The sequence below is a fragment of the Anguilla rostrata genome, chromosome 4 (genome assembly GCF_018555375.3).
Source record: "Anguilla rostrata isolate EN2019 chromosome 4, ASM1855537v3, whole genome shotgun sequence".
In the NCBI taxonomy this organism is placed as follows: Eukaryota; Metazoa; Chordata; class Actinopteri; order Anguilliformes; family Anguillidae; genus Anguilla; species Anguilla rostrata.
This window is the reverse complement of record NC_057936.1, coordinates 61,046,636-61,073,217: the sequence shown is the minus strand read 5'-3', so window position 1 is coordinate 61,073,217 and position 26,582 is coordinate 61,046,636. Positions and strand designations below refer to the sequence as shown.

The 26,582-nt window shown below is 46.5% G+C and overlaps 1 protein-coding gene across 3 annotated transcripts in view; it reads right to left on the bottom strand.

The window, feature by feature from the left end:
- The window catches only part of LOC135253902 (RNA-binding Raly-like protein), a 153,111-nt gene extending 127,239 nt beyond the window's left edge, over nucleotides 1-25,872 (bottom strand). The window contains exon 1 of one of the 3 annotated variants that reach the window (XM_064333740.1): nucleotides 24,833-25,872. The gene's annotated coding sequence lies outside the window, so the exon portion shown is untranslated. The remainder of the gene's footprint in view (nucleotides 1-24,832) is intronic. The other 2 variants (XM_064333738.1, XM_064333739.1) reach the window with 2 other exon arrangements.
- Between the last annotated feature and the right edge of the window lie 710 nt (nucleotides 25,873-26,582).

Below are 26,582 nucleotides of genomic sequence, written 5' to 3'. Positions count from 1 at the left end.
ATTAAATACATTCCTGAGATCGGTGCAGAAATAACCTTTCTGCCCACTCGCACCTTGTAGTGCTGATAGAAGGTATACCGTATGTGTGTGAACACATACAGGTTCATAGGGAGGGAGGGAGAGAAGCAGAGGAATACCTGAGAGCCTGTTGGGGTAGCAGACTGCTCAAGCTTCTGATCATTTAGGTTTTTGTGTGCCCCTGCCCCCCCAAAAAAAAAATAAAACTTGGCTTCACACACCTGAGTTTGTCAGTAGCAAATGCCCCCTTGCTCCCACCCCCGCACCAATCCCCCCACCCCGACTCCAGTTAAACCAAACCCCATCCTTCTCTCTTCCGGCGGACTCCAGCCCCCCACCCACCCCCTCCCCCCATCCACCCACCCCCCCTTAATTAAAAAACAATTCCCGTCCCCACATGGCTGCCCAACCGGCTGCCGTTTGTTAGCGTGCTTATGTGGAAATAGATAGTGTTATTAGAGAGAGGCCTGTTCCCATCTCCCCCCATCTGCGACAGCAGCTGGCTGGCTGGGAAAAAAAAGAGAAAGAGAGAGAGAGAGTGAGAGAGAAAAATACCCAACCAAACCACGGCGTTCGGTTCTAAAAGGAGAGGTGGTACGCCTGAGCTCACTCCCACCACTATACACCCCCCTGTACCTCCCATTCTGGCCCCAAACGCACCACTGCAGTTTGACCTTCAGTGCGAACGTCCTCTCTTCCCTTTCAGCTCAGATTCAGACACCTTTACGATTTGTGGACCTGACGTCAGAAAAAAAAGACGAACCTAAAACATGTAGTGTTCAAAATGTTCAGTAAATTCTTTTTAAGCATAAATGTGAAAATTAACAACTCATATCTCTCTCTCTTTCTCGCTCTTGTTTACTACACAGGCTGATAACAGATGCTGAAAGTAGGTAATCTGGCAGGAACTCAAGAAAAAAGAAGCCAGTATATATTAATAATAGCCTGTGTGTGTTCAGAAGAATACACACCGCAACTGTTCTTTTATGCAGTAAAAAAATAAATAAATAAATACAATTTAAAAATAAAAAGCACACCTGCTAGCCTGAAAAAAACAAAAAAAACAAAGCCAGCATTATATTAAATTCATTCTGATCCTTTTTTTTTTATTATTGTGTCCTTCCATTTTCTCTCCCTCTTTCTCTCTCTCTCTCTCTCTCTCTCCGTTTCACTCCTGGCAGAATTTAATAACTTACTCAAACGTGTAAGGAGCCACGCGGCATTTATCCCATTACCAGCGCAGCCGCTGTCTGAAGTGCTGCGAGCGCAAAGGCTTGCAGCGCCCGTCTCCGTAACGAGGGTAGAATAATAGCGTTTGAGGGGGGGGCGGGTGGGTTTGGGGGGGTGGAGAAACACGGGCAGCTAAATGGCTGCTTCCCAAGCCGTTGTGGCCGACTCTCGGAAACGTGATTGCGGAACCGATGAACGGGAGGGGGGGGGAGGGGGGGCGCTCTTCTTGTCAGCGGCGCCGCGGCAACGCTACGGCAAGTCCTTCCTGCCGGACCGAGCCGAGCCGAGCCGAGCCGAGCCAGGCCGAGCCGAGCCGGACCGAGCCGAGCCGAGCCGAGCCGAGCCGAGCCAGGCCGAGCCGGGCCGAGTCCGTCAGCTAGCGCGTATTAGCTCTGCTACCGCTCAGAAAAAAAAAACTGTCATTTCTATCAGGAAAGACGATGGTCTGATTGCCTCACCCACTTTCTTTCTCACCCTCTTTACCTCTTTTTGCCCTCTGTCTCTCTCTCTCTCTCTCTCTCTCTCTGCTTGTTCTTGCCTGTTTTCTTCCCCCTCTCTGATGGAGCTGCACGACGAGGCACCGACATCAGAGAGAATCCAGAAATAAAGTGACATGAGATCAGAGCAGAAATGCACGGTGCCACAGCGCTTTGCATTCAACAAAATCAAGCGGCTCAGTCAACAGCTTTTTGTCACTGTCACGCAGACCTCAGAATCTTCCCCAAACATCACATCAATAATCTCTTCTTTTTTTTCGTCTGCTGGAGAATTCTCGAACACGCGACGCTTTCTTCTTGTGCTGCTACAGCACTCCGTGGCAATGGTTTTATGACACAGATATCAATATCTATCAACCAGTCGTTTTATTAATAATGTCTGCCAATGATTTTTTCTTGACACATATCTAAATCTTTCCATTAATTATTTCATAAATAATTTCAAACTCTCCAGCTAATATTTGTTACGAGCAACAGAAGACCACGCAGTCATTTACATTCGTTTGCACGACTGGTTTAAGGTAAAATAATTTGCAATTGTTTTAAAATCTCTTTTGCACACACACACACATGTACACACCTCACAGACACAAACACACACACACACGCACACTCAAACACACAAGCAGAGACACGTGCACACACATACCCACACACTCAAACACACAGCCGTACACACACACATACACACACACACATAACACAACACACACTCAACACAGCATACACACACACATCAACACACAAACTAAACACCAGCGTACAACACACACACACACTCAAACACACAGCCGTACACACACACACACACTCAAACACACAGCCGTACACACACGCACACACACACACACGCACGCTCGAGGCAGCTACAGTATCAGAGCGATACTCGAAGCTGAGTGACGGGTCGAGGAGGTGCACGCTCTCAGACGAAATGCAATTTAACGATGAACTCACCCTGAAAAACCTCCAGCCTGTCAATCACGTTCCCCTCCCCCGGCGTCGTCGTGCCGACCGCGCGGAGGCGGGAACGCAAAGACGGCGGTTTAACGGGTCGGCCCCCTGCCCCCCCCGGCCCCCCGCCAGTCTGACTGAGGTCTGATCTCAGCGCGCGGCGAGCGCTTTGGGCGCTAATGGGGCCCGGCGATAACCCCGGAGACGGACCCGTTCCCGCGGCAACAACCCGGGAGATAACGGCGAGAGCGGCGTCTGACTCGCAGACAGAGGCTTCCCGCGCGGCCTGGAGAGCACCCAGCGCTGACTCGCGGGAGGGGGGAGCGGGGGGGGAGAGGAGTGCTGAAATCTGAATTATGCCGGGGCGTCACTAAACCATAGAGTTCATTTAGAGAGTCCCTGAGCACCCTGACATTTTGCCACGCCAGCCGCACTCCTAGCGGGAGTAAGTGGAGCAGCGGGAGAGGCGGAGCAGCTGATTGGTGGAGGGAAGCGCGTGAGGATCACCCCCCCCTCCCCTAGCGATGGCCTTCCTCCCTCTATCCATCCCACTCTGGCGGGAGACAGGAGCGCAGACTCGTTTCTTTTCACAGAAGAGCGACACGGCACGGAGACTCCAGGCTAAGATTTGGGCCGCAGCTGCGCATGCCTCTGTCGGCCAGCCTTGGCGGCTATCTTGTTTCCTGGCCACCCCTCTGGTCTCCCAGCATTCCCCTGCTTCCCAGTGCTCCAGTAAAGGGAAGTGGCTTCAATGGGGTACTTTGGGAAACTGAACCTTGGTGCTAATAATGTTACTATTACTGCTATAAGTAACTGCAACCTGCACTACTACAACATGTACTACTGTACTGCAACTATGAACTCTGCTATTACTAACTGCTACCAGCACTACTGCAACCTGTAGTAGCACTGCTGTTACTACTACTGCTATTACTAACTGCTTCCTGTACTGCTATTGCTGATACTTGTATTAGGCTACTCTCAACTCCTACTTCACTCTACTGTAGTCCCTGTATTACTACTGCTAACTGTACAATGACAACCAATACCACATACTATACAGTACTACTACATGTGCTACTTCTACTAAACTGTAGAAGTAATAATAGAAAACTGTAAGTGTTATTTGTGAGGAACTAGTGCACTGGAGAAGCACTCTTCTGACCCAAACCAGGGCACAGTCAAACGTACAGTTCATAATTCAGTAATACACGAGTGCTGACCAGTAAAAGTTGGCCCTCCCAGCTCTCGAGAAAAAGCAAACAGCTACCAGGTCAAACAGAGAGAGAGGGCGGATTAATGGTATACCCTCATGCACTGGGAACACGTTTCTAAAAAAACCAAGCGGTTCAATTTAGCACACGATTCACAACTTAATTATTCAGAAAAATCAATCTCCACAAGAAACCACAGCCGCAGCACTCGAGAGTTTTCCTTGTGAATCCACCGGGAGAAAGTGTGTGTGTGTGTGTGTGTGTGTACTTTATGTATGTGTGTCTGCGTGTGAGTGTTTGTGTGTGTGTGTGTGTGTGTGTGTAACAAAGGGAGGGAAGGAGAGGGGGAGAAATAGACAGAGAGAGAGATAGAGAAAGAGATTGAGAGAGAGAGAGAGAGAGTGAGATAGAGAGAGAGATAGAGGGACAGAGAGCGAGAGATAGAGAGAGATAGAGGGACAGACAGAGAGAGAGAGATGACCATGTAGTTATTGCTCATTGGAAATAAATGAGAAAAGAAAAGCGAGGGTGTGAGCAGTGGGAAGGAGGGAAATTTGCTTTGCCTGTTCATTAGCAGCTAATGAATGACTGCAGCACAAATTTGCTTAAGGCAAAAAAAATCCATCTAATGCTAATAAACTGACAAGCTGGTGCATTAAAAAAAAATTAACATCAAGAAATAAACAAAACAAAACAAACACAAAAAAAATCAAAGATTTAAATGAGCATTAGGCAGTGAAAGCGTTTCCTTCTTAAGCCTCCGACACCAATCCCCCCCCCCCCCGGCCCCCACCGCCCTCACCGCCCTTACAGATGACTGTAATCTAATTTGATTTATGATGCTAACAGCGGGCGCTGGCTGCGGACACACTGACAGGTCTCCAGGTCACTGCTTATGCACAGGGCTTCCACAGAGGGAGAGGCAGCCGCGTCAGCTCGCGTTTGCTTGGGACTGACAACGGATCTCTGTGATGTCACAGGCAGTTGGAACTAGGCTTTCTTTCTAGTGTTTACTGAGCTAAGGGGGTGGAGCCTCAGGAGGTCAAGGGGAGGGGCTTGGAATACATTTCTTTTTTGTTCCAGAATCTTGACTCTGGGTTTTAAAAGGCTCTTTCCAACAGATTGTGCATGTCTTTTTTTTAACTTGTATTGATCAGTGGGGAAAAGGTGGGCAGATGTGTCTCAAAGCTTTGACCACAACATGTCCAGATTCACGTGATCCAGTTTGGTAATAGAACAAAAAATCCAAACCACAATCAGATTTGTAACCACAGAGATACCAATGACCACAAGGCAAACCAGACTCAGCTGATCAAATCAAGTAAAATTAAAAATGGGCATAACTCTAAACTCTACAACTGCAGCAGGACCAGACTGAATATAACCAAAGTTGAGTAAAAGACAGATGAGACATGATTTGAGCAAATCAGGTCAAAGAAAAGACAGATCTGACACATTTGAGCCAATCGGGCAACATAAAAGGACAGAAGATACACATCTGAGCCAATCAGGTCAAAGAAAAGACAGATGAGTCTCATGTGAGCCATGTAAAAGTAAAAGGCACACTCAAATATGCCCCTGCAACAGCGCCAGACTGGTGAGAAACAAGCAGGATGCATTTTAGACTCATTTCTATGCACATTCCTTAATCTCTGTAGATTGAAAACACCTGCTGGAGCCGTTTCTAATTGTAACAACCCATGGATGTTATTTGTTTTAATTTTTTTTTAAAGATTTTAATAGGGAAAACAACGTTGGACATGCTCTGTCATTTTCAACCCAATCATGCCACAAACAAACAGATTCCACTTATGTTTTTTTGTTTTGTTTTGTTTTTTTGTTTTTCCCATGGAGCCATATTCCATATTGCACTTTTGCACCGTTGTTATTTTCATTGTCCCCGCGTTTCTCTTTCGGCCAATTAAAATCCAGCTGCAGCTGTTGGCTCGACGTTCGTCGGACTGTGGGGGCAGTGTCCGCGCTAGCCTTGGCCTCGGTGCAGTACCTCTGCTCCCATGCGCTGCAGCGCACACCGTCAAGCTGACAGTAAGACAGATATTAATGAATTAATACTTTCGTGAAAACGTAAAAAAAGCGTGCAGGGCGTGCGACAATGTGCAGCGCTAACGGCGCTCAAGTTTTAAATGCCAATTAAAGCAGAAATAAATGCTACGTTTTGACAAATGCTAATGTAGAAGTCCTCTATCTGAGCGGGATTAAATAAACCAGCACAACCAATAGAAAAATATTTGCTGTGAATTGCATTCCCTTCTAAACATTACCGCTGAAAGATGTCGCATGATGACAAATAGCCGTTAATGTGTCTAAAAGTCTAAATTAATCTCAAATAATATTTACGCACTTGTTCTCATAGTACTGTCAGGTAATGAGTTGCCTGGTCAGGCTCATAGTGCTGTAAGGTTATGAGCAGCCTGGTCACCATAAAGCTTTGGTTTCACAATAAAAGACTGTTATTTCCTTTGTTCCGTTTGTTTCGATTTCTGTTTTCACATTTTAAATTTTGATATTGGTGTCGCAAGGAAAATATTGTTTCTAATAAAAAGACAGACAAGTTTGATGTTTATCTTTACAATCAGGTTGAAATAGGCCACAGTATTCTAATGGCTTAAATTGGCAGCTGTATGCTTATTCAAATGGTTCGCTTAAAAGTGTGCCTCTGGTTTGAATGCTGTCATTAGTCTAAAGATTATGTTCATAGAACCATAGCCTATTTCATGTGGTTGAATCGTGTGAATCTTTCATCTGAACAATTGCTGTAATTAACTTAGTCTAAATACGCAATTTGCGTCCCTGATTAGTTAATTATGTTGCTATTGTTCTTAAAGAAACCGACATCTTTCTGTGGCAGTGTAGCAAATTGGGACGGACAGAAATCTGCTTGTCTATAATTTGTTTTGTTAACAGTAAAATTGAAAGAAGAAGAGAAGATAAAAAAATAAATAAATGAATAATTAAAAATCACATTTCTGTATTTCCCAATCTCACTCAGTCAGTTCTCATTAAACACAGCAATAAATTAGAGGTGGATAATTATCTCAAAAGACCTTTTTACTTGCCAGCATAACTGGCATTCATTTATAGTGGAATTTGACTGAACAGGAGAGAGCCAGAGAGAGAGAGAGCAATAGTTAGAGAGAGAGAGAGAAAGAGAGACTGAGAGAGAAAGGGATAGAGAGACTCCTCGTCCTCTTAATAACTCCAGATGCCATTTGAGATAATCCTAAATAAACAGCACAAAGGAGAAAGAGAGAGAGAGAGGGAGAGAGGGAAGGGGAGGGAGGGAGAGAGGGATGAGAGAGAGTGAGGGAGAGAGAGATAATTGCTTGGATACCATCACTGCTGTCAACATGTTAGTGTGATGCTGTGGCCACAGTGGCAGAGCTGTGGGAGATCTTGGGGATGTTTGGGGGGGAGGGGTCTACGAGGGAACGACAGCGTCCCGTGGAAAAAAAAATCACATGCCATAAAGTTTGTCAGTTTGTATTGCAGCACCACCATCACTGTCTGAAGAGCCGCGTTTGCTGCATCACAGGAGTTTTTGTGCCACGGTCGGATTTTTAATTGACATCTTTCAGGCCGCACCGAGTCCATGACAATGCAGGGTGTCACTCTGTGCCCGTCACTTTTGTTTAATTCGAGTGAATGACTCCCATGTCATATATTTACCAGGAAATTTATATGTCTGTGTGTGCAACTCTGTGCTTGTGTGTGCCTGCACACACGTGTGTGCGTGCGTGTGTGTGTGTGTGCGTGTGTGTGTGTGTGTGCCTGCACGCACGTGTGTGTGTGTGTGTGTGTTTGTGTGCATGTGCATTTGCAAGACCAAATAAGTGTTCAAATGAGTGAGAAACACTGGTATAGATGACAGGCATATGAGTTGCTTGTGTGGCGAGAGAACCTTGAACGATTTTGGCAGATAAACAAAAACATAGTGTTTTTGTTTGGGGCCTGTTCTCTTTTACTTTTTTCTAAATTTATTTTTTTGCTTGTTCTTGTCCCCTTCCCTGTAGCGGACTCAAATACCAATCTCCCATATTCTCCACACAAATGGCAAATCAATGTCTGCCCGTGAAGCAATCCGAAGTCTGGGGCCGCAAATAAAATAAAAAAAATAAAAAAATAAAATTCATTAGAGGGAGGGAAATAACAAGACAGCGATGGCCCCTGGGCGCCAGAGTGGCTTCACGTTACGGAAGCACCTCCATTTCCTCCGAACACTGCGTTGGGGGGCGGGGGGGGGAATCGATGGGGAAATCTGCGGCCTGTTTAAGCAGGTCACCCGTGCGCTGCAGCGCAAGGTATCGACAGGCTGGTTTACACGGGTGGGTGGGTGGGGGGGGGGGGGGTTGAAGGGGGGGGTGTTTTAAAACGCCGCCGTGTTCATGGGGTCCGGAACCTGTTCACACACATTCAGAGACTCATCCTCTGCCTCCTCGTCTCCTATAGCAAACGCTAACGCTAACACCGCGGCATCCTCGTCTCCTATAGCAAACGCTAACGCTAGCGCCACTGCCTCCTCGTCTCCTATAGCAAACGCTAACGCTAACACCGCGGCATCCTCGTCTCCTATAGCAAACGCTAACGCTAACACTGCGGCCTCCTCGTCTCCTATAGCAAACGCTAACGCTAACACTGCGGCCTCCTCGTCTCCTATAGCAAACGCTAACGCTAACACCGCGGCATCCTCGTCTCCTATAGCAAACGCTAACGCTACACACGCCTCCTCGTCTCCTATAGCAAACGCTAACGCTAACACCGCGGCATCCTCGTCTCCTATAGCAACGCTAACGCTAGCGCCACTCCTCGTCTCCTATAGCAAACGCTAACGCTAACACCCTGCTCCTCGTCTCCTATAGCAAAGCTAACGCTACGTAACACTCGGCGCCTCCTCGTCTCCTATAGCAAACGCTAACGCTGTAACACTGCGCTCCTGCTCTATAGCAAACGCTAACCATAACACGGTTATCCTTCCATTAGCAAACGCTAACGCTAACACTGCGCCTCCTCGTCTCCTATAGCAAACGCTAACGCTAACACCGCGGCATCCTCGTCTCCTATAGCAAACGCTAACGCTAACACTGCGGCCTCCTCGTCTCCTATAGCAAACGCTAACGCTAACACTGCGGCCTCCTCGTCTCCTATAGCAAACGCTAACGCTAACACCGCGGCCTCCTCGTCTCCTATAGCAAACGCTAACGCTAACACTGCGGCCTCCTCGTCTCCTATAGCAAACGCTAACGCTAACACTGCGGCCTCCTCGTCTCCTATAGCAAACGCTAACGCTAACACCGCGGCCTCCTCGTCTCCTATAGCAAACGCTAACGCTAACACCGCGGCATCCTCGTCTCCTATAGCAAACGCTAACGCTAGCGCCACTGCCTCCTCGTCTCCTATAGCAAACGCTAACGCTAACGCTAACACTAACACCGCAGTCGACTCAGTCAAACGCTCTCAAAAGACACTTAAGCGGCTGCAATCACTGTAGCATTCAGCCAGTGGCAGCTCATACTGTTGCTGTTAGCAGTCATTTGGTTGGTAGGAGCACTTATCCAGAAGCAGTGTTTGGGAATCATTCCAGTTGTGCTGACAACCCCCCCCCCTCCCCCCCCCAAACACCCCCACCCCTCTCCTCCCCTTAGGAACACGTTTGAAGGAATTTTAAGCTGAATCAATGCCCCTGAAATCCGTGGCCGGTGTCAGCAAATATGAGCAGAACTATTTTTTTTTGACAGAAACATGAGAGAGCGGTGGTGAAATGAAATTGTGTGTGAGTGAGAGCGAGAATACAAAGAGAGAGAGAGAGAGAGAAAGAGAGAGTAACATGACATGGTAACAAACACAGTAGCCTACCCCCTTCCTTGGCTACGCAGCCCGATTGTTAAATCATCTCTTAACAGTGCTTATGTGAGTCATGTCGTGACTAAATATAGCCTACCCTAGTATGTAGCCTGCTTTGTTTTACACTGAGCATGTGACGTCTTCATTTAGCTGTACAGTGAACAATATCGTCCGGTTCATCGTTTCAGTTACAGACCCCCTCATTTCCCACGGCCCTTCCTTTGAGGGGTCATTCTGAGCCTCTCTTTTAGCCCCTATGAGAAACCTATGGGGTCCCCCAGGGAACCCAGACCCGTTTTAAAACCCAGGTTTGGCTCTGTTACCTGGCCAATATTGCCTTAATCTCAAGAGCAAATGCTTTATATGACTCACTGCGATGGCTTTAAATGGGAAGGGCCCCTCTGTCTCAGATGGAGCGCGGGGGGGGGGGGGGGGGGTCACGTCTCTGTCTTTCTGCTTCCATCACTCCCAGTCATTTCATTCGGTTGGCCTGCTTTCAGCCCGGTGAGCCGTTTTCAAGGAGGAAGAAAGAACTCTTTCCCGAAGAAACAGGCGCCGCAAAGCCCTCTGGGACACTTCCCGCGCTGAAACTGTGTCTATTAAGGGACCGAACGGTTCACCGAACCGTTTAGACGTCCCGGGTTGGGTTGGGTTTGGTTTGGTTCTGAACAAAAAATATTCTAAAAAAAAATATTCAGCCATTTGACAAAAATGCAATTAGATCGGTGATTACAATGCAACGGAATCGTTACCGAAAGAACAAACTGGTGCAGCACCGCTGTGTTAAATCTGCGCTTGTTACGGACCAGACAGGCTTTCCTCTCGAAAGGCACAGGCGGCTAATCTGCGCCTCCCGTGCCTGTTACAGCCACACCGGGCCGAGGCTGACACAAATGGGCCCTCAAAGTTCTGCACGTTGGCGTTAGCATACGGCACACTTTCAAAAGCAACGCCTGAACGCAGATGTTGTTTTATCCACCGCCTTCCTTTCCCCCGTCGCCGCCCTTGTTAACACCGACTCCACGACGCTCCAGAGCAGCGGACCGGAAAGGTCCTCCGACCGCGGCTTTTCTCACGCACTCGCCGCTCCGCAGACTGACCCGCGGCTATACGCAGCGCTGCCCGCAGCTCCGCCTGTGCAAACTGATTTTTTATTTAAATTAAAGCAGCGTTAAATGATCTCTGTGTTCCGTATATTCAGCGCTGTAAGACATCAGCTATGACAGGCCAACCTAACCTTTACATCACAAATGTAAAAAAATAAATAAATAAGTAAATTGTGAGTGACTGTTTGGAAAACAGCTTGACATGCGGGAGGGTTTTTGAAGAAAGAAAATCAAACCGAATATGTGGAACTAAACCACGTATGATTGGGTGATTGATTTATTGTGTAACTGATTGGGTGATTGGTTTATTGTGTGACTGACTGACTGATTGAGTGATTGATTGATTGTGTTTGTATGTGCGTGCACATGTGTATGTGAGTCTGTGAGTATGTGCATGTGTGTGTGTGTGTGTGTGTGTGAGTGTGTGTGAGTGAGGGCACGAGTGTGTGTGTCTGTGTGTTTTTTTTGTCTCACAGAACCAGGTCACTCCCTCATAATTACTGTATATTTTCTCTTTTTCCTTTGAGAAGTTGAGAAGCATGTGGGTGGCTTCTCTCTGTCATCCTCTCTCTCATTCTCTCTGTCAATCTCGCACTCGCTCTCTTTCTTCTCCCCACTTCTCTCCGTCTTCCCTTCTCTTGCGTGTCACTCCTACAATGACATTATAAAAAGCGTACTCGTCAAAGCTTCGCTTTCTGATTTGAAAGTAAAATGTGCAAACTGGCAAAAAGAGTTTGGGGTTGGTGGGAGGTGGATCTGTGACATATTAACATTCCTGTCTAGTGGCGTTCTGCGGAAATATTGCAGGTCTGATTAGATGCGTCGCCACAGATATGCTAATATTCACAAGGAGAGGGGGGACATGCACAGTAACGAGACTATGGATCCAGCAGAACGGACTCTCCCCAGTTAAGGCGCCCATATATGAAAAATAAAAAAATAAAATTTGGCGAGTACTGCATAATACAGGAAATAGTCAGCTGACGTACTGCGGTAATAAATTTCGATTTTGGCAACCGTGGCCTGCTAAGGGACGGCAGACCGTTTGTCTGTGTGCCTCCGTTGAGATCAGATAAATATTGTGCCTGCACTTCCTGGTAGCTTTCACCTGTCATCGACGCATGTGACTCATATATGATGTCACAGTCAGGTGCTCCGTCCCTGTTCCGTTAGGCCCTTCCCACTCAGTCGGCCTGTCTGTTAAAGGAAGCAGCTCCGCCTCACGCGCGCATACAGTAGTGTCGGCCAATGAGAACGAAGGAAAGAAACGAGACCAGTTAAGGCTGCTTCTCCATATGGATGAGCTGGACTGGAAGAACAGAGCCGTTTTTTTGGTTTTGAATGAGTGGAAATGGGCTTCCTCTCCTCTCCACTCCGCTCCCAGCGAGGGAGAAAGCGCGGTCGCGGGAGGGGGGTATGGGGGGGGGGGGCGAGCGCTGTATCCCTCCAAATCAGCGCTCTCGCCTGTGAAATGGCCACAATCAGCCCGGCAAATATTGAGCCAGGAACGCCTGATTGGGTTTACCCCTCACTGGAGCCACCCCAAGCCTGCCCCCGCCCCCCACCCCCCTCCGGCCTCCACACACCCCTCCCCCTCCTCCCCTGTCATCTCATATCATCCCCAGCCTCTGTCAGACTCCAGGAGGGGAGAGGGAGAGAGAGAGAGAGAGAGAGATGGATGAGAGATGAATACAAGGCTGCAAAAAGGAAAAGTGTAGAGGTCAATGCCGAGAGAGGAGAGAGAGGGAAACGGGGGAGCAAGAGAGAGAGAGAGAGAGAGAGAGAGAGAGAGAGAGAAAGAGACAGAAAGAAAGAAAGATACAGGAGAGAGAGCCAGAGAGAGATAACGGGAGAGGAAAAGAGGCAGAGACAGAGAGTGACAGACAGAGAGAGAGAGAGAGTAAGGGAGCTCTTGGTCATCAGCACTTTGTGTAACACGGCAGTTTTGAGTCAGGTACCCATGGGTCCCCCTCCCTGTGTACGGCACCCCCCGGTCTCAGCCGTGTGACATCACCGGCACTCCTGAGCCACGCCCCCGCGGGTGTCACTCACAGTGGGAAGAGGACTAACAGGTGGAGGGGGAGCTGGCTGAGTGAGCACTGGCCTGATTAAATCAGAACCGGTTTAATGACGGGAAGAGCGGCCGTTAAGCTGAAACAGCATAACTAAGCAACAACAACAAAAAAAAAAAAGATGACACGAATCACAGAAAGAAAGTAACTCATCAGCAAGACCAAATAGCCAATTAGGAAAAGCTCAAAGGGGCCCCACAGACAGGACACCATTTTGAATCTAGAGACAACGGTTTGATGTTTGGCCACGACACGATCCGGAACGATACGATATAGTAAGAAACAATCAATATGCGTATAAATCCAGCTAAAACAACCCTGTTACAACGTACACAAACAACCAAAATGAGGACGAGTAACAGAAGGAAAAACGGCACTAGCGAGAGCGATGGAGAGGTCGAGTCGGAAACCGATCAATGATGTCGACAGTGTTGCTCAAAAGCAAACCCCCATAAAATCATGGAAATACTTAAATAAATATTTTGCTATGACCCATAACGATATGGGTCGAGTTTTGCATGTTGTATCGACCGGATCAGATCGTTGCCCTTTGAACCGATCCCGATCGATGCATCGTTACGCCCCCTAGTGTCCGGCCACTGTTCGAGACATGCAGGGCTCTGTACAAATAAATCACATCATCCCTGCCAGCTTCCAAACAAACACAAATGCAAAAAGAAACATGAAATGCGATGTTTTGCTAAACCCGACAGAGGAGTCTGAGAGGAAGCGTGTCCCGCTGAAGTATTCGCCTTTCGCGAAGTGACGGGTTTCGCGGCCTGCAGCCGAAACCTGCGTCTTTGCTCAGAGGAGCCCTGCGTGGCCCAACCGAGACAGATTATTCCTTAAAATTACAGACGACTTCATGCGGGAGAGGGGACATTCCGGGAACAGGCTCCAAAATTGATTCGATGAAGTGAATCGCGATTTGATCTGTCTTCCCCTGACACCTGACTCTGTCTGTTGATGCGACGTGCGTGCTTTCCAAATATGAACTAAAAAAAAAAAAAAAGGGGAGCGTTTTACCGGCTGCCCTGAAGGTTCTGACAGCTAGCTATCGCATTCAGTAAAAACGCAGCTGTGCAATTTAGCGTAATTGTGGTCTGGAAAAAGGCATTGCAGCTTGTTTGCTGAGCTGCTTTCAACAGACCTGCAAAACACAGCAGTGAGCCGATGTGTTTTGCTGCTGTCCTTGGTGCTGAACTAGACCCTGGAACTAAATTGCAGCGCTGTGTGCTGTCCATGGTACACAAAGGAAAGCAGCCGCACCGAGTGCTGTCCATGGTGCTGAAGTACACAGAAATCAATACAGAAGTTCTATGAAAACATTCCAATTTTGTGCATAGTCTTTATGACCAAGGAGAATACTGTCTGCAGCAATTGGTTTTCAGGCCTGTCATTGTAATACCCAAAGGCACCGGTAAGGAACTGGAATCTCCGGTAGAAATGAACACTTTGAAAAGCTGGTATTTTAGAATGTTTTTTATTTATTTATTTATTTATTTTTTAATTTAAAATCGCTGTTCTAGAACTTGACATTGCTTTCAGTTACCAGTAGTGATCGTTATTACATCGGAATTAGAATGTTCAGTTAAGACCCTTCTCAAATCATATTTGTGACCTCACACTTTAAGAAACAGGAGAATGGAATGAGCCCGAGGCTCTGATCCTCTGGGGAGGGAGTGGACTGAATGTGGACACGCCTGGCATTCTGGAACCTTCTGACGCAAGACCAGGAACCAAAGAAGGTGTTTGGAACTCAATGTGTGAAGGGGCGGTTGGCAAACAATTCCACTAGCATTCACACTTAGCTCACAGAAGTAAAACACTATCATTACTACTACTACTACTACTACTACTACTAATAATAATAATAATAATAATAACAACAACAGCAACAATAATAATAATAATAATAATAGTAATAATAATAACGCAAGTTCCAAAAACATGAGGAGAAACTGTAGCAATAACCGCCACCTCGTCACAATGGAAAATGCCAGAGCAGACAGACTGTGGCTTTTATCAGGAGGAAATGGGGGCAGTGCATTTCTGCAGGCCCCTGGTGGAAGCAGGGAAACAGAGCCGTCTCTGTCTCTGTCACGATCCCAGCGAGGAAAACATTAGCGAGCGTTTGATGATAGCTAATCTGCGCGCTCCATTTTAGTGCTTGTGTTAACAGAACAGTCATTTAATGGCTTAATAGTCCAAGGGACCCATAAATAAATAAAAAAATGAAAAAACAATGTTAGCTAGCTGGCGGTGATCTGGCTCAGGCTGCAGAAAGCCGTGAGCTACGCCAGGCAGTCGGAACTGTTGTGCGCGGTGGTATTTCGGACATGATGTAGACCAGTGCTACTCACTCATCCCGTGACGGCCAATGAGTGACTGACTTCTGTTTTCACCTCAAAATCAGTAACCGGTTCTGACCGAGGAAAGCCGGGGAGGTGAGATGGCTGTAATCGGCAGCGATACTCCACGCTTCTGTGAGCAGCGAAGTGCCGAGGAACACAGAAATGAGCTCTGAACTTCGTTCTGCTGCGCAGTCTGGGCAGGCTCAGTCTAACTGGGCATTTATGCTCGGTTACCAAGTTACCGTGACAAACGTCACAGAGCTTTCTCACTTGTCTTGGCAAACCGCTGTGGCTAAGAGGTGCTGTACTGTCCCTCTGGACTCAATAGAAAAGCCCAATTCTGATGAACGAGGCGCGGGGCTATAGAAGGTGCTGTTCCATGGTCACAAAAGTTCCGGTGGCGCTTTCCAAAACAGTAGACCCTGGTGTCCCGACCGAATTCCCCCCCCCAAAAACTCCATCTACATTTGTCCGCATCTTCACCCCTTAAATTCAACCGCCAACACAATCCTTTCCATTCCCAACTTCAATTCCCCAGGATGTCATTACAAAGGAGGACCGAGTTCTCAATTGACCTACCTGCCGAAGGTTTAAAAACATCCTCTTCATGCTGCTCTCGAAATGTACCACATGTATAACAACACACGAAGGATGTTCAAAGCTATGAACATTACCCTTTACAGTTCACACATTTTCAAAGGCCTGTCACACTTTCCTTTCATATGGTCGCACAAAACACACACGCACACAAACACACACACATGCCGAGACACACACACACACACACTGCTGCTGTTAGCAATGGAGACAGCCCTGACCCCCCACTGCTGCATTCAGAGAAAATACCAAGAGGGAGATCCCCCCCCCACCCCCGAGGACTGACTCCCATCTGTGAGCTGAAAAGGTTATCTGCCAGTACTGGTTTCCACACAACGTCTCAGCACAGTGAAGCACCCGTCCTGAGCCCACAATTTCACCATCAGCACACCCTCCACAACCTGCTCCTCCACGCCTCCCACGAACAACGCCAACGTGCTCAGACACACCCACCCCGCCACCCCCCCACCCCGACCGCCGCGCCGCGTTCAGCCAGTCCTGTGACAACTTCAGTCTCTGCAGCCAATAACGATGAGACCTCCTCCTGATCCGGTACAGGAGTCAAACTTCTGCTTCGCGAGGCCACACCCGTCGGCTCGACTGACCGCGCCCCCTCGTCATCAGTGGTCCCGCGGGAAGCCGCCCTTTCAGGGCTGCTCAAACCTGCTTCATCACTCCCTGCTTTACGGCCTCAGCATCATCATCATCATCATCACGGCCGCTGTCTCTGTGCTTTCCTGCTTTGTTGCACCACTCTGATGTGCAGGGGCTGCCCGGAGACATTCAGCACCTCAGACACATCGAACGCTGCCACTCGCGTTACCCCCTGAGCGAGATCAGTGGGAATGAAACGGGCACAGTTAGAAGTGTTTATAAAAGAGTCATGTCCACACTGCGAAATGGACTCACACACACTCACACACACACGCACTCACACATACACACACACACACACACACACACACTCACACACACACACACACACACACACACACACGCACTCACACACATACACACTCACACACACACACACTATCGCACACACACACACAGACACACACACACACACTCTCTCACACACACACACACACACACACACACACACACACACACACACACACTCTCACACACAGACACACACACACTCTCTCACACACACAGACACACAGACACGCAGGGGAGATGTGGAAAATGAGCTTGAAAAAATGGGGAAAGGTAACTACGATCTCGGTGCTCAACGCAGTTTCCTCTCTTTCTTAGCGGTTTAAAAATAGCCCGCTGAATGAAATCAAGAACAAAAACACGACGGGGGAAGCCAGGCTAGGCTAGGCTAGGCTAGGCGGAAGGTAGGCAATTAGCCGCAGCGCCACATTTCGGTCCGCAGCATATTTTCCGGAAAGCTTTTGCACTTTAGCCGCGTCTAAAGGGTTAAAAGTGTTTCTGAAAACGCACTGGACGTTTAAATCAGGGGGAGATAACGGAAAAAAACGAAGAAGGTTATGTTCGCTTTTTTTCATTTCCTTGTTTTTTTTTTAATGCAGGCACGTCTTTCTCCAGGTAGTGAAATAAAAATGCGATAAAGCAATAAAATCTTTACAAAGGTAAATACCATTTAATCAACAAACGGCATTAACAATGGAGACAGCGCCACTAAAAGGGGCCGTTCGAGTCAGGCATGTATAATTCAAACGCCTGAGCGTAATCGACACTTAAAAAAGTCTCTCAGCTCCCGGGCCTTGGGATGCGGGCTCAATTGACCAGATTATGATTATTAAGCGATAGATCAAATGTATCAAATTAACCGCGGGGGGAAAAGCGCTCTTCGGTACTTAGCGCTTATTAAAAATTAATTTGTCGAGCCAAAGGTAGGCCGAGCATCCGCAGACGGGGTCCGAGGGAGCGAGACCCTCGGTCAGGGATGAAAACACGCTCGCGTTTAAAGAAAAAAACAGGGAAAGATATCAGAGATGGGGGGGCAAAGTTTCCACTCGAATAAAGAGGGGAATGCATTTCACTTGGAAGATCATACAACATTACGGCGAAATCCGTAATAACGGAGAGTATCAGATGAAAATTGAGGTCAAGTACACCCAAGGCCACAGCCTGCACTCGATAAGGAGGTCAGTGTTGAAACCTGTAGCGCATCCTTGTAGTACATTATTAAAAGGGCATTATAACATTATGTTTTAAGCATCTGACAGTTGCTCTTATCCAGAGCAGACCGGCTTTCATTCTTTACATGCAATCCACTTATACAGCTGGATATAAAGGGAAGGGGTTTAGGGTAAGCAAGCAATCTCGCTCGAAGGTACGACGGCAGTGCCCCGTTTGGGAATCAAACCTGCAGCCGCTGAGTTGCAAGCCCTGGCATTGATGCTACACTGCAGAGCAAGCATACAGGCTCCGCCCCCTCCCCCACCCCTCCAGGCTCAAACTGGTCCTGGCTGCTCATCGCTTCTCATAAATCTGCCATCGCCTCGTCTTCCTTCCTTCCGTCCTTCCCTTTCAGGCCAAAGTAAAAGACTTGCAGCCAGTTTATTGTTCAGCGAGTAATTTCACACAGATGCGCTTTCCAGAGAACACACACACACACACTCTCTCTTTATCTGTCTCTCTCTCTCTCACACACACATAATCAACCTCGCTCTTTCTCTCTCACACACACACTCAATCTTGCTCTCTCTCTCTCACACACACGCACATTCTCGCTCTCTCAATCGCAATCAAATTACATTTCCAAATGTATATCAGAACATACTGTTCACGTACTGTATATGACATAGTAGTTGTAATATAGTACAGTAATAACCTGGCACTCTTTAAGAGTACGTATAGGCTATATATGTACTGTAATATGAATACCAATACACACACACACACACACATGCACACTCATTCTAGCTCTCTCTCTCTCTCTCTCTCTCTCTCGCACTGTCTAGCACACACACAGACATTCTCACACACAAACACAAACACACACAATCCAATCGCATTTCCAAACATATACCGCATATATAACATAGTAGTTTTAATACAGTACATCGATAACTTAGCATTCTTCAAGGATATGCGTAGGCTACATATGTACAGTAATATGAGCACCAAGTGCATATGTATTATTACACATGACATTTAAATGTAGGGTTGCCACGCGCACTTAATCCACTCCCTGTGGAACCTCCTCAATCAGGCCACCCAGCCCTATACTCCAAGCACATTTACCAGCATGTGTCACAGTCACCTTACCACCAACGATGCATTTTTAACCAGCTACAATGCAGCTATCAATTATTCACTCAGCATCTATAACACTTCACCCTTTAAGGTGTGAGGTCACAAACATGTGATTAGAATGTTCTAATCATGAACATTCTAATGCTGATGTAACAATCACTGCCGGTAATCGAAAGCAACTGAGTTCTAGAACACTTACAATTCTGAAAAAAAAGATTCCAAAAGACCTACTCTTAAAAGGGTTTTAATGTGTGTGTGTGGGGGGGGGGGGAGAGTGACATCACTCCCAGGCTCCCTGGTGCTGTGCGGAATGACCATTGCTCTTTGCACTTCCTTTGTGAGAGTTTAATTGTGGCTGTCATGTGACTCGCTCTGACAGTGCTCACAGTCGGCTGTACCAATGGGCTTATTCTGTCGAGTCATGTGACTAGCACCCTGATAGTAGGCTTCTCATACTAGGCCCTGTGTTTGTTGGTCTTCGTTCCAGCTGCAAAGGACGTGTAATGAGCTGTTAATTGCTCTTTTCCAACTGCCTTTGGAAAGAGGTTATTAATGAATGGATATTTTTCAATTGATTGAATTACAGATTGACAGGAGGAATTGGAGGGGTTCTAACTGCAGAAAGAATGGACGCCTGGTTGCTGAGGCTAAGACGTTTCAGGGAGATTAATAGTTCAAAGCAAAAACAAAATCAAAGTGCAGTGAGGTAAGCCTGTAACCAAGCAACAGAAAGCGGTGCACACAGGAGTGCTCAAAAATGAAGTGTGCTCCTCAATTTTTAAAAAACCTCTGACCCATTTAATCAGCTGCCTCATTGGATGATCCTGATGAGCAACCATCTGAGGGGGCAACCCTGGCATTGCATCCCCCTGGCATCTCACTGTTATTTCACTGTAATCTCACCATTATCTCCCTGTAATCCCACGGTTATTTTACTGTAATTCCTCTGGCACTCTCATTACATTACAGGCATTTAGCAGACTCTCTTACCCAGAGCGACTTACACAACTTTTTTTACATTACAACTTTTTAAAAAAATATTTGATCCATTTATACAGCTGGATATATACTGAAGCAATGCAGGTTAAGTACCGTGCTCAAGGATACAACAGCTGTGTCCTACCCAGGAATCGAACCTATGACCTTTTCGGTTTCAAGCCCAGTTCCTTACCCTCTAAGCTACACTGCCGCCCACTCTCCTGCAGCTCAGCGACGAAGGGCTGACTCACGTCTTCCGGCCGTACTGACCCCTGGTCCCTCAGCGCCTCTGCAGCCCGCTTGCTTCAGCTGCGCACGCAGCGCTGTCCGCAGACACGTGGACTGCGCAGCTCCGCAGACGGACTGGGGGGGGCAGCATGCGGGTCACAGCGAAGAGAGCACCTGCCCCACGTTCTCCCCAATCAGCGAGGCGACCCACGGATACGGGCGGGGATTCCGAACAGAGACCGCGGGACAGACAGAGGGTAGCAGGCCGTTAAAGAGCTGCACAGAGTCCTGACAGGGAGCGCAATTTTGACGGCCAACATTCGGCCAGCGGATTTCGGACGGACGTCCGCGGCTAAGGCCCCCCGCCGTGAAGCCGGCAGAGGTCCGAGCGGTGCGTCTGGCGAACAGCGGGCGCAGCTCACGCTAATCGCATCACAGCGCTCGCGGGAGAATCCATCCGCCCGATTTTTTCCCCCGAACGCCCTCTTCCTTGGGTCCGAAAGCTGACCCTCTCTGCTGCAGTCCGGCCTAGCGCTCCGTCGCCGTTGCCGACGTGGACGCTCGCACGTTCCACCGTTACAAAAACTCGTACAGATTTGCTGACCTTCGTTTGTGGGGTAAGGACTTTGGCCCACCACGCCCCCAGCCTCCCCCACCCCCCCGCCGTTTCCTCAAATGGAAAGATACAGAGCAGGAAATGTACTGGAAGTATCTGAGAGGAAACGTAGCGCAGCGCTCAACACATCCAAAAGAAAAAAGCTTCAAAAAAAATATCTCCAAAACCAGGCGAAAGAGAGGGGGGAGAACAAGCTGGTTTCGGCCACAGCAGGGACCTGCCGGAGGCTGGCTTTAAAGACAAAGTTAATCACAGTTTTGTCTGTCTGAAGTGCCTTTCTGTGCTGTGGGCACTACAGGGGTCCAGGTCTTATTTTTAGGCTCCTGTCCTCAGCTGTCCACTTCAAACAGCCCCAGAGAAAAACCAATCTGGAAACACGAACCAAATCGCAGCTAGCGCTAGCTAGAGCACGCACACAAACCGCAAGTTTGTGGTTCTGTACTATAAACGTGACAACAAACGCTGATCGTAACTAGCATGCACACTGCGTGTTTATGTTTATGATGCCGATACCACCGCCACCCCCCCACCCCTGAACAAGAATTACCCCACACCGAACCTGCTGACACCACCCCCACCAGAAATGTAAAAAAGCCTTACCATTGAGACTAAAACATTCTGTCACATACATGCAATTATAAGCACACACAATTGTCCATGAACTGTGCACACAATCCTTCCTTCCTGCACACACACAGACACACCCACAGGCACACACTCACACAAACACCCACACCCCCCACACACGCACACACACCCACAGATATACACAAACACAGACACACCCACACACAAACACACCCACCACACTCATACCCCGACACATATATACTCTACACACTCGCACAAATACACACACACACACACACACACACATACACAAACACCCAAAACCCACACACACGCAAACAAACGCTTTGTTAAACAGACCCTAGTAAAGGGGGCTAATATTCTTTCCAGCTGTGTTTTGTTGGGGGTAGCAGCACGGAGATATCCTGGCACGCCAGATAACATAATATTTCCCCCGCATTGGTTTTACGGCTCTCCAGGATGGCTTTGCCTGGCCAAGATAACGGCGAGAGTGGGTGGTGGGGGGGGGGGCTCAGGGGGCCGTGAGTAATGCCAGCTATCATGACGACCTGCCGAAACGATGACTGGAAAACGAAAAAAAAACCTATTCCAGGGACCAATGGCTCCTTTCTCATCGCTCCAACACAGATGCTGCTTATAGCGTAACGTCTCGCTGAGAGAATGAAAAAGAGACGTGGCTTTCAGGCAGGTAAGCAGACAGCAAAAAAAAAAAAAAAAAAAAAACCAGACCGCAAGACTACGGAAAATAAAGACCTTCAAAAATGCTGCCAGAATATTCCGTTCAAGACTGTAAGGGCAGACAAAAAGCACTGAAACTGAGTTTTTTTTTGTCTCTTTAAAACAACGAGCAAAGGAAAAACTGAAACATGAAAAAAAACTGTCGAATGAAAAGATTACTAGCACGAGGGCATCAGGTTTTGTTTCAGGAATTCATTAGAGGCAGGCCCGTGCACGGCTTTTTATAGCAGTCCCCTCTATAGTTTCATAGTCCTTCTTTTTTTGCCTTTCCTTGTAGGAAATATCCACAGGGAAGGTCTTGAACGAGTGTGCGAACAGGAACTGTACGTTACAATGTCAATATAAGGACTTTTTTTTTCATTCGCGCCAGCCATAAAAAGTAGAATATATTGTCACTGCCATTTTCACACGTGGCAGAATATGATGTTACATATAGCCTACTTTAGCACAAAGTGTGCAAACTGCTGAATGCATAATGGAAGTAAAAAAATAATAATAAAAATATGCTTTTCAATATATGGCGTTTCTCTTACATGCATAATCATACTGTTTTCCTTATGCTTGCACTTTCATATTTTACCATACATTGCTACAGGAGGCTACAGGAGGATAGCTGTGACCTACGTTACGGCTAAATGGCTTTACGGCTTCCAACCATGAAACGGTTTCACGTTGGCATTCTCAGAAGAATCAATATATTTGCTTATTTCTACTTGAAACGTTTGTTTGTTTTTCAGCTTTAAGTTAACTAAAATACTGTAAGAGTAGGACCAAGAAATAATTCCCTTGCAGCCACATGACAAAAGCCAAAACATTTTTTTTGGGCAAACCTTTAAAAAAAGTTGAATGTCACACAAATAATTATTTTTCAAGTGTTCTCTCAGCTGCTACATCGGGATGACACGTGGCATCAAATCCTAAAGTTAACCATATTTATTAGGCTACAGTGACTGCATCGCTTTGAGTCCCCCTTGAACTCGTGTTTACAACAGAATCAATGCCTCAATCAATGACAGACGACTGCCGATGCGTTAAACTCATTTAGTGTAAGCAGCATTTGTTTTTCTTTTCCACTTTAACAAAGAATACGTTGTCAAATCAAGTTCGAATTGTTCTCCAGAGTGAGCAGATGCCTAATTTAATATTGCAGTGAACTTTAGGATTCGGGAGTCCTGCGGTAATCCAAATGGTGTTGTGCAGAACCGCGCTGGATGTCATCGCAAGTAAACAATTTGATCAATCACTTCCACGTCCCTCGAGGACGCCGGCACGTGCCGGTAACCCATGTGTTTGGTTTAGCAAAGCTTAGCACAACAATTTTATATCACCGGAATACTGTAAACGGTAAACCTACTACATGTCTCTTTCAGAAAATCTACAATACAGAGACAAGAGACAAGACCGAAAACAGTTTACACAATAACAGACACAATCTAGGTATGTCTAATCGAACTACGAGCTCAAGCGGTTTGGAAAATATATGAAATTGATCAGCTGCACTCATGTTTATGTTCCAGGGATATTTCAGAAGAACATGTGTGTTTTTATTTGTTTTATTTTGTGACTTGGCTGCAACTCCCAGACCAAAACTACACGGTTCGCACTACATCATGCAAACGTAACTCTTCTGCATACGTACGGGCCACTTCATTATGCAAGTCGAGCCATCTTTTAATGATTATAGGATCTGGTATATTTCTCAAGTCAGGTCAATGGCATTTACAGCGACATATATGGGCTTCCAGTCATCGCGATTAATAGCAACATCATTCTACGGGGCGCCGCATGGTACCACGGCACAGGCAAGCTAAACGATGCAGAGAACCGAATAAAGGTTTGGCCTAGAACACACACGTACAGTAAGTTGTAGTCTAATATTGGAACTGTCAGTGTTTGCCTCTTGGTTGTTAATCTAGCGATGGATAAATACATTCTATCACAACCATCTGACTGGACAGGGCGCGGTAAACTGCGATCGAGAGAAGATAGCGAGACATACGGTATCGCGCAAGTTGGCTGCACATACACTTACAAGAAGGAAACGTTACCTACCGGTTCTCGTGTAGCGAACTGAAGGTATTACGCATACATAATTACCATGTATTTACAAACAAGAATGAATAACACGAACCACGGTGGTGACCCCATCACTTACATAGTTCGTGCTTCCAGGCTACCCCTTCTCATTCACACGCTCTGTTCTGCTGGGGGCTGTAGACTACAGAAAGCTCTGAACGTTATGTTGACACAATAGTAATTAAATCAACTTGTTCTAAGTTTGAAAAGCACCATTCCCGCCAAATAGCATCACATCAACAGTATCATTCAGTCAACAGTTCCGTTAAGTTCCCATAATGAAACCTTAGAACGCAAAGGCTCCGTCAGTTCTTTAATGTAGCCTATGGGAAATATACCTGAAACCAGTGGGTTCTGGATTGTATCATTTAAGAAATAATAAACCAGTCACATATATACATTTTAGTAGTCGCTCGCTTTTATTGCAAAGACATGGGTATTTTAAATGTCAGTAACACGTCCTTAAGATATACCTGAGAAGGGGGAACAGGCTGTGCCTCTTCTTTGACAAGGAAACCAAAAACGCATAGATCTGTTTTTCCCCCTCAAGAACCACTTCATCGCCACATCCACTGATTCGCAACAACTATTTCAAAAATTATAATATCCAAAAATATGCGATACTCAATTCAGCAAAAGTATAAGAAATTGTAAAAATGATAGAAAAACAAAAAAAAAGAAACAAACCTGTGATCAGTAAGCTGCAAGATATGGTTCACGTTAAATGTCACCAGGTTTATTTTTTAAAAAAGGATTCCCTTAAAGAAAAGAGGAACAAAATAAAAGGAGATGCTTGCTCGGCGACACGCACCCGAGCTTGCAAAATGAGAAAACTCTGTGAAACAACACCGCAAAATACAAAGCAAAGCATAGATACATCAAAAGTCAGAACGACAGAGAAAACGAAAAAGAAAAATGTTTTAAAAACCACAAGTAGACATGCTTTAAAAATATTTAACTGCCAACCGCTTGGTTAAAAACCATTCGCATTATCTTACAGGACTGCGAGCACGTAATTTCCAGTTCCTGCCGCTACCCAGTCACCCAGCACTGAGCCCCCACGATTCAGAATCACTGCATGCTAAAAACTTGGAGCCTGGATTTCTTTTTTAAAAAACGCTAAAAACCATCACTTCAATTCTCATCCCTTAATACCAGCAAAAGGAGGAAAAATAAAAAATTAAAAATAATTCAAAAGACAAAAAATGGTTACAAAAATGCCATTGGAAATGTACTCACCGAGCGGGAGTAAAACGTTGCAATAAAAATGAGATACGGTATAAAATACAGTATGGCGGTGTGAGCTATACTGAAGCGCTTTTCTCTCAATCTCAGCCTCCGGCCGTGTCATGTGACTCGGAATCAGCCTGTCTCCCAGCAATGCGCGAGCAGGGGGGAAACCCGACGACGCCGAGCAACGGTCTCAACTGGTAACCGCTCTCCGAAAGTAAAAGTGGTACTAGTCCTTATCATCCCACGATTTTGACTGAGCGCGTTGTGTGTTTTTCTTGAGATTATTTTAAAGATGCAGTGCCCCCTTCTTGTCAGTGCCGACGTAACAAAAAACGAAAAAAACGTAAACGTTTTGAACCTCCGTTTGTTGTTCTCGGTATTGAGCAGTCCAGTCGCTCACTATGTAATAACATTTTTTTTTTAGTCTTCGTCATAGGTTCGCTAAAAAGGAGCCATGCCATTTCAACATTAAATATAGTCCTTAATGTGGACGCAGTAAATCATGACGTTAACTGTATTACGACATTGATAACGCTGTAAAGCACGTAAAGAACGAAAAGCTCCCCAGGTATGGCAGAAGAGTCCATATCAAAGTCTCCTGGAAATATTCCATTTAAAAATTATTTTCTATAGGCTATATTCTATTTAAAAAATGATTAGATTGGATTTACGAAAAAATGTACCAAATAACATCATAATAATAATAATAATAATAATTCAAAGCTGTGCAAGGCAGTTCTACGCATTTATCACGAAACACAAATTTCCGTCACTGCAAACGATAATTGACTTGTGGTCATTAACGCGCGAGGCCAGGAACAGGTTATGCATTTCCGCGGCTACGAATTTGCCTTTACAATTGCGTCAGGTAAGAAACTGCTCGCGTGCGTCTTGGTTCTCGAAGTTTGATCCAAGGCAGGCATTGTACATAAACATTATGTTACCAAAATTGGCCCATTTGGTTACCCAGCGGTGGACTGGCGCTTCACA